This window comes from Lepus europaeus, chromosome X, assembly GCF_033115175.1.
Source record: "Lepus europaeus isolate LE1 chromosome X, mLepTim1.pri, whole genome shotgun sequence".
Classification (NCBI taxonomy): domain Eukaryota; kingdom Metazoa; phylum Chordata; class Mammalia; order Lagomorpha; family Leporidae; genus Lepus; species Lepus europaeus.
The window spans coordinates 64933204-64941090 of record NC_084850.1 but is presented as its reverse complement, the minus strand read 5'-3'; the positions used below and the strand labels follow the sequence as shown (position 1 = coordinate 64941090).

General features: G+C 36.3%; 1 pseudogene; it reads right to left on the bottom strand.

The window, feature by feature from the left end:
• Positions 1–6353: 6353 nt before the first annotated feature.
• On the bottom strand, positions 6354–6755 carry LOC133753449 (large ribosomal subunit protein eL27-like; annotated as a pseudogene).
• Between the last annotated feature and the right edge of the window lie 1132 nt (positions 6756–7887).

Below are 7887 nucleotides of genomic sequence, written 5' to 3'. Positions count from 1 at the left end.
TTTTTGCACCTTAAATTTCCACTGGGATTAATCTGACTGCCTATTAACCCATCTGATTCCTCACAACAATATATATCACATCATTTTATTTACCTTTTAATCATATGAATGTATTATAATATTTACATGAGAAAAATAAAATTTAAAAGGATTGAAAATTCTTTGATATGTTCAAAATTTAATTCCTGACCCATCTGCCTAAAGTTAGTCTTCCCGCAAATTTTCTTTTCTCAATTATGGGCTACTTTTTACTTCCAGTTCACATGTCCCAACCATCCTTGATTCCTCTTTTTATATCCTAATATCCTATCTATCAACAAATCATCTAGATTTACATTTAAAAAATTTCCAGAATTTATGCAGTTCTTTAAATCTCTACTGTTACTACCGTAGTCTACAATACTCTTATTTCTTGCTTGGGTCATTAACAGGAACCACCTACCTACCTTCCTACTTGCCACCCTTCACAGCCTTTTAAGTAGAGCAGTTAGGGTGTTCTGACTAATATCCCAGATCATGTCACATATCTTTTTTAAAGATTTACTTTATTTATTTAAGGGCAGAGTTACAGAGAGAGGGAGAGACAGAGAGAGATAAATCTTCCATCTGCTGGGTAACACTCCAAGTGGCTGCAACAGCCAGGGCTGTGCCAGAATGAAGCCAGGAGCTAGGAGCTTCTTCAGTTCTCCCATGTGGGTAACAAGGGCCCAAGCACTTGGGCTAACTTCTGCTGCTTTCCCAGGTGAGAATTAGCAGGAAGCTGGATTGGAAGTGGAGCAGCCAGGACTCAAACTGATATAGGCAGGCAGACAGGATCAAATTGATTAGATTTGTGAGCTGGAAGACCATGCCCTCTGTGTGATCTCACACCCCTACTTGACCCCACCTGTGAGTCCACCTGCCAATCAGACTATGTAACCATTCCCCTTTTGGAGTAAATGAAAGTCCTGGAACATGGTGGGCCCCTCCCTTGTTGTCCCTCGCCTTCAGGCATGCAGTCTTTTGGCCTCTGCTTGCATGCTTGCATGCTTGACCTGGCCTGCTCTCTGCCGGGTATAGACCAAACTTATTCTTCCAGACTTCTTTCTATCCTAAATAAAGCCCTCACTTTCCTGTTCATTTCTTTCACTGAATAAAACACTTAAAACTTACCATGTAGCCTGGTTTATTTTGAGCCGATATTCAGAATTATTATCTGAATAAATGGCAAGAACCCACCAAAATTATTGATATTAAAACTATTAATAAGGCTGGCCAGTATCAAAACTGGCAGTGATTTTACCTGCTTTGCCACAAGGCCAGCCCTGATCATGATAGATTTCTATTCAAAACACTTTACAGTATCTTTCCATATCCTTTAAATTACACTTACACACATATACTATATATTTTGCTTATTCATTCATTGTTCATTCCCCTATCACTAGAATGTAAACACTCTAAGAGTTGGAGAGTTTGGGGCTTTGTACTATTTTGTTTATTGCTATATCTACACATTTTCATAGTGCCTGTCTTAGTTTCATAAAGTATTTCCTGAATTAACTACGAAGTAATTCACAGGTAATACATGAACATATTCTCATTAAAAACTTAGAGAAATACATAGAGAAAACCATTATATACCCTTTCACCCTCACAGTTATTTTTACTTTTTCTTTCTCCAGAAAAATGTATTGTTGCTATCTTAGTGGATATATTTGAACACTTTAAATGAATATACAGGCAAGTATGTCCATGTTTTATATTTTTTTTGCCATTTTTACATAACTGGAATTATACTGTGCATATTTTTCTACAACTTGATTTTTTTCTTTCAACAATATATCTTGGAAATTTTTCCAGATGACTAAATATGGATTTACTGTGATTGTTTTAGGAAAATGTATTGCACATTGACTAATTTACTTAAACTCAAAAAGGCACTGACAGAACATTGGGAAGTTCATAGAGTTGAAAAACTGGAACTAAGCTTGAGAAAATACATACAAACCAAGAAAGTCATGCCACAGAAATAGTCTGGTTAAGTCGCTGATGACACTGACAGTAAATGTTTTGAATGGACTCCAATACTACTAGGCATGGTATATCTCTGCATTCGAGTGAATCCCAAATTGTTCGTGCTTATTTGTGTTGCAGATTAGGTTCTTCTAGAAATATACTCTGAAATAAGCTTAGCAAGCAGAAAAGTGATTGGGGAATACTCTTGGGATCAATACGGTGGAAGAGACAAGAAGGAAGCAAGATTGGGCAAAGATAAGCTATTTCTTATGCAGCCTCAACGGAGGCTTCAGTTGACCCCACAGGAATTTATAAAGCGGGGATGGCCAAGCAGTTATCCAGAATTAATATAAAGGCAAAGGAACTGCACTTTTATACGAACATAATTTTAAGCGGTCTGTTCTTAAAATAGCATGGACCTTGGACAAAAGATTTTTGTAGCCAAGATACTTCACGAAAGAGCTGAGAGTTGAGAGTTGCCTTCCAGCTTTGCTTCCACAAGGAGGAAGAAAAAAATTCTCATTCTTTTAAGGGGAATCTGGTGGCATATAACAGAATTAACAATAGTGTGTCACTTGCTCCTAATTCTAACTCAAGGTAAAAATATGTTTAGGTATGTTCCTGGACACCATTTGTCCAAGTTCGAGGAATTCAATTATATATGGTCTTTTGTATTTCTGTTAAAGAGATAGGGCCCTCCCTCCTACATAAGCTTATACAATTGAAAATTCCCCCCAAATACAAGAAGAGGATTCAGGTGATGAAATTTCAATTATTTCCTATTCCAGTTGACACATATCTACTGTATATTTCCTTCTTTCCAGCATACAGGTCTCTAGAAATCATTACAGTTTATTTGACCATTCCTGTATATTAGATGCATATTCCTATTTTGCTACTTCATATAAAGTCTACATTTTGGGGGTATTTTTTAAAAATTTGTTTAAAGATTTTGAGAGTCACACAGAGAAAGAGAGATACTGAGAGAGAGAGAGAGAGAGAGAGAGAAAATGATCTTCCATTTTTTGATTCACTACCCAGATAGACAGAAGCCAGGAGCCAGGAACTCCATCTGGGTCTCCCACATGGGTGCAGGAGCCCAAGCACTTGGGTCATCTGCTGCTGTTTTCCCAACCCATTAACAGGGAGCTGAATCAGAAGTGGAGAAGCCAGGACAGGAACTGGCACCCAGATGGGGTACTGGAGTCTTAGGAGGAGGCTTTACCCCCTGAGTCACAATGCTGGCCCCAGTATCTATATTTTTTACGTTCATTTAAGATAGATGTCTAGAAGTGGTATTGCTTGGTCAAGCATAAGAATGTTCACATTTAATTAGGTATTATAAAATTACCAAGCAAAAAAGAGTATTGGTATATGTTCTCACTCAAATTAAATGATATTCCTCTTTTCCTTGAATCCTAGTGAACAATGGAAAATGCTTTTTAAATTTTGCTATTATGAAAGGCAAAATATTTAATCATTTTGGTTGAGTTTGCATATATCTTGTACTAGTGAGGCTGAGGTCATTTTCACATTAATGATTATTCTCTGAGCATCCCACTCAAATAATTTGTCTATTTTTCCATTGGATTGCTTGTTTCATTGTTGATTGAAGGATTTTGTATAATCTTTTAACATTATGTATGGTTCTAATTTTTTCTTCTTTATCTTATTTGTGTTTTAACTTTTTTATGGTCTATTAGGTAATTTTATTTTAGCTATTGCTATATTACTTATTATCTCCTAATTTTCTTTCTGCTTAAATAGGACATTTCCACACATAAATTATATTAACTCAGCTATATATTCCACATATCTTGTTTATTTTAATTCTTTTGATAGTGGGATAGTTTTTTATTCCAAAAGTATTTCATGTTGAACTTTTCTGAATGTGGTGCAGTTAAGATTTCATGTCTTAAATAAATTTATTTATTTTATTTAATTCACAACTAACAGATTGTATATTTATGGGGTACAATGTGATATTTTGGCCTATGTACATAAACTGAAATATGTATCCTAATTAGCATACTCATCACCTCATCAATTTATCTTTTTGTGTGTATTAAAAATTACTTTTTTGCAATTTTGAAATATGAGATCTCATTTCTTGAAATCTTACTATTTTCCAACATTGTTTTTAGAATTGGGCATTCTTTTCATTGTAGGAGACCTTAATATGCCATTTCAAAATATGCCAGTTTGAGACCATATGTATGCCAATTTAATAAAGGATTATTTTCCACTGAAGGCAGCTAAGAAGAAGTAGATACAAGAAAGACTCAATAACTTTCCTCTGTTCTACACAAAAGCAGGATGACTGTTAAGTAATTTGACAATGTCTAATCAAATGTGAATATACTTACATTGGACCATTCCTTCCATCTATACAAGGAAAGACAAAGATTGGTTACCAAAGACTAATTTAGAAATTTGTCAGTCTGGAGAAGTCATCAGAAATATCTACAGAACAGGGCTGGCGCTGTGATGTAGCCAGTTGGGCCACCGCTTGCCATGCCATCATCCCATATGGGTGCCAGTTCGAGTCCCAGCTGCTCCACTTCCAATCCAGCTCTCTGCCATGGCCTGGGAAAGCAGTAGAAGATGGCCCAAGTCCTTCAGACCATGCATCCACATGGGAAATCTGAAAGAAGCTCTTGGCTCCTGGTTTCAAATCCGGGCAGCTCTGGCTGTTGCAGCCAACTGGGGAGTGAACCAGCAGATGGAAGACCTCTCTCTCTGTCTCTCCTTCTCTCTCTGTGTAACTCCGACTTTCAAATAAATAAAATAAATCTTAAAAAAAAATCTAGAGAACAAGTTTTACTTCATCTACCATTGTTTTACCATATATTTGCCTCCCCACATTTTATCACCCCTAGAGACTCAAGGGACTTTTTCTTACTTTGTTCCATCCCTTCTCTAAAAATAATTATTTTTCCTCCTCTACCCCATTGATAATAAATTATATTTTAATCACATACTTCCTTCCCATATAAATGTGGCACTGTTCTGTGATTGTTAGCTATTTCACTGAGATATTTTTATAATTTTTGTGCTAAAGCACAGATGCAGTTGACTAGCTGCCCTTAATTGAAGACTAGCTGAGGTTACTACAGGAAACAGGCATGGAGACATCCCTAATTCTTCACCTTGTGGGAATAGATCTTTTGGTATTTGTTCATAACTTTGAAAAGGTTCAGGCACTGATGGAGAGAAGCCTGCCTTAGGTGGTGTAATTGGAAGAGCTGCCTTGAAGTAGTCTGGAGACAATCAAGATATATGCTATTTTTGGTGGAATACTCAAAACAGATGATGGAAACTGCCTTGGGGAAGGTATGATTGAAGGAGAAATTTCCATATTTAAAGTTTTTAATAGACCTAATCATTAGTTGGAAGCAGAGATAGTGAATTTGTTGCTGTGAGATTCACATACACCTATTTTAAGATGTAGTAGAGGTCTGAGTTGCAACATTACACTCACTCCAGTTCCATCATTGACATAGGTAAATGAAATTTTCAAGTCTCTGGCTCCATACCTTGGCAAATGTAAAGGGCTGGTAACACTTTTCCTACAGCTCTTGTCAGAAACTTGCTGATTTCATTGAATGGGACAACGGAAAATGAGGAGCTTATCACTGGTTGATCTACATAAGAATGAGAGACCTTACCACTGGAAGTTGAAATATGGTGCACTGAAACATCAACTTCTTGATTGATTGATACGTGTGGTTTCTTTTGCTTCAGCATATCCTTTGTTCTTTACAGTCATGCGTAATACTTTCCTTACAAAGTTCAAAGCAGTGAGAAGCATTGGGAGAAATCTTTAAACTGTCCCTATCATCTTGGTAATAAATAAAAGTATACTGAGAAGTAATGTCTACATAAACGCATCATATTTTTTACACACTTTATTGGAAAATGGCTTGCCAGACTAGAACTGCTGTTTGAATAGTTATACTTCAAAAAGTCTTTTTTGATTCTTACCTTGCAAGGACAATTCTTTGTTTGGATCCTTATTGGGAAGACTATCAGTTAATTTGATAAGTTGTTCTTATAAACCCTTAAATCCTTGCTATAATTCCAAGATAGAACCTGCCTTCTAGGGTCTGCATTTCAAGAATTTGGGCTCATATATTAATGATGATTTCATACATGTAATTATTTCGATAGTTGGTGCAGATATATTTATAAAAGTTATGTTTTCCTGGTAAGTTAATCCTATCATCAGTATACTATGTCCATCTTTGTCTCTTGCAAAAGTTTTTGATTTAGTCTATTTTGCTGGATATTAGTATAGTCACCTTAGTAAAGAATTGCTTATTTATTTATTTTTTAGTGACTGCAACAAAAAATATCTAAAACCGCAGCTTGTAGAAGAACCATTTGTTCTTGCTGGTCTTGTATCTCTCTTTGAACTTCACATTGGCCTCTTGTTGGGTCTTGCATTTAAGAGCAAGGTCTCTGAAGACTTCTTTGTTGACCAGTTTTGTCCAAGGGAATATCCACAGAATACTTGGAGAGCATGAGGTAATTATTATTATAAACTTTCACAAAAGACTTGGTCTTTGACCTTTAGGCAATTTTTTTTTCTTGCCCATGGCAGCTATCACTTTCCAGGGATAGCAGTCAATTCCAGTCACCAGAGCATGGCTGTAGGGATGGTTGGAGGTGTCATAATTGATGTTCTTCATAATGATGGCTTTGCATCCAGAGTAGCATCTGTTCAGGACAAGCAGCATTTTCCCGGGTTTCATGAACTTCCCATTTTGACGGAAACCACTCGAGCCTACCAAATTTACTTATTTTTTTCAAAGAGTTACGGGGAGAGGGAGACACAGGGGGAAAGACTTCCATCTGCTGGTTCTCTCCCCAAAGTGGCCAAAAAGGCCATAGTGGAACCAGGAGCTAGGAGCTTCTTCCAGGTTTTCTACATGGGTGACAGGGGCCCAGGCACTTAGGCCATCCTCCACTGCTTTGCCCAGGTCATAGCAGAGAGCTGGATCAGAAGTGGAGCAGCCAGGACACAAACCAGCACCCATATGGGATGCTGGCACTGCAGGTGGCGGCTTTACACACTATGCCACAGTGCTGTCCTTCACCCTTTATGGAATCTTTTTTATCCTTTCACTTATTATGAAATGATGTTGATTTCATAAAATGCATTTTCTGCATTTACTGACACAATAATTTTTTTCTTCCTTAGCTTGTTGATGTGCTGGGCTATATCAACTGATTTTCAAATTAAGAATCAGCATTGCATATGAGGGATAAATCTCACTTGGGTTTGAGGTATATTCTTTGAAATTTTTGTTTGGTTGTTTGTTTTTTATTTATTTATTTATTTTTAAACTTTTATTTAATGAATATTAATTTCCAAAGTATAGCTTATGGATTACAATGGCTTCCACCCCCATAACTTCCCTCCCACCCGCAACCCTCCCCTTTCCCGCTCCCTCTCCCCTTCCATTCACATCAAGATTCATTTTCAATTTTCTTTATATACAGAAGATCACTTTAGTATGTATTAAGTACAGATTTCAACAGTTTGCCCCCACATAGCAACACAAAGTGAAAAAATACTGTTGGAGTACTAGTTATAGCATTAAATAACAGTGTACAGCACATTAAAGACAGAGATCCTACAATCAATAATAATTATATATATTTACATGCAAAATTATTTTATATGTTGATTTTATTTGATATTATGTTGAAGTATTTTGCATTTATGAGGACTGTTAGTCTGCCTGTCATTTCTATTTTTTGCTATGTCTTTGTCAGATTTCAGTTTGGGGTAATGTTTTCCTAGTAGAATGAGTTTAAAAATAATCCACATTCTTGAATTTTCACAAATAGACTTGTAGAGAATTTTCATCATTTGTTATTTAA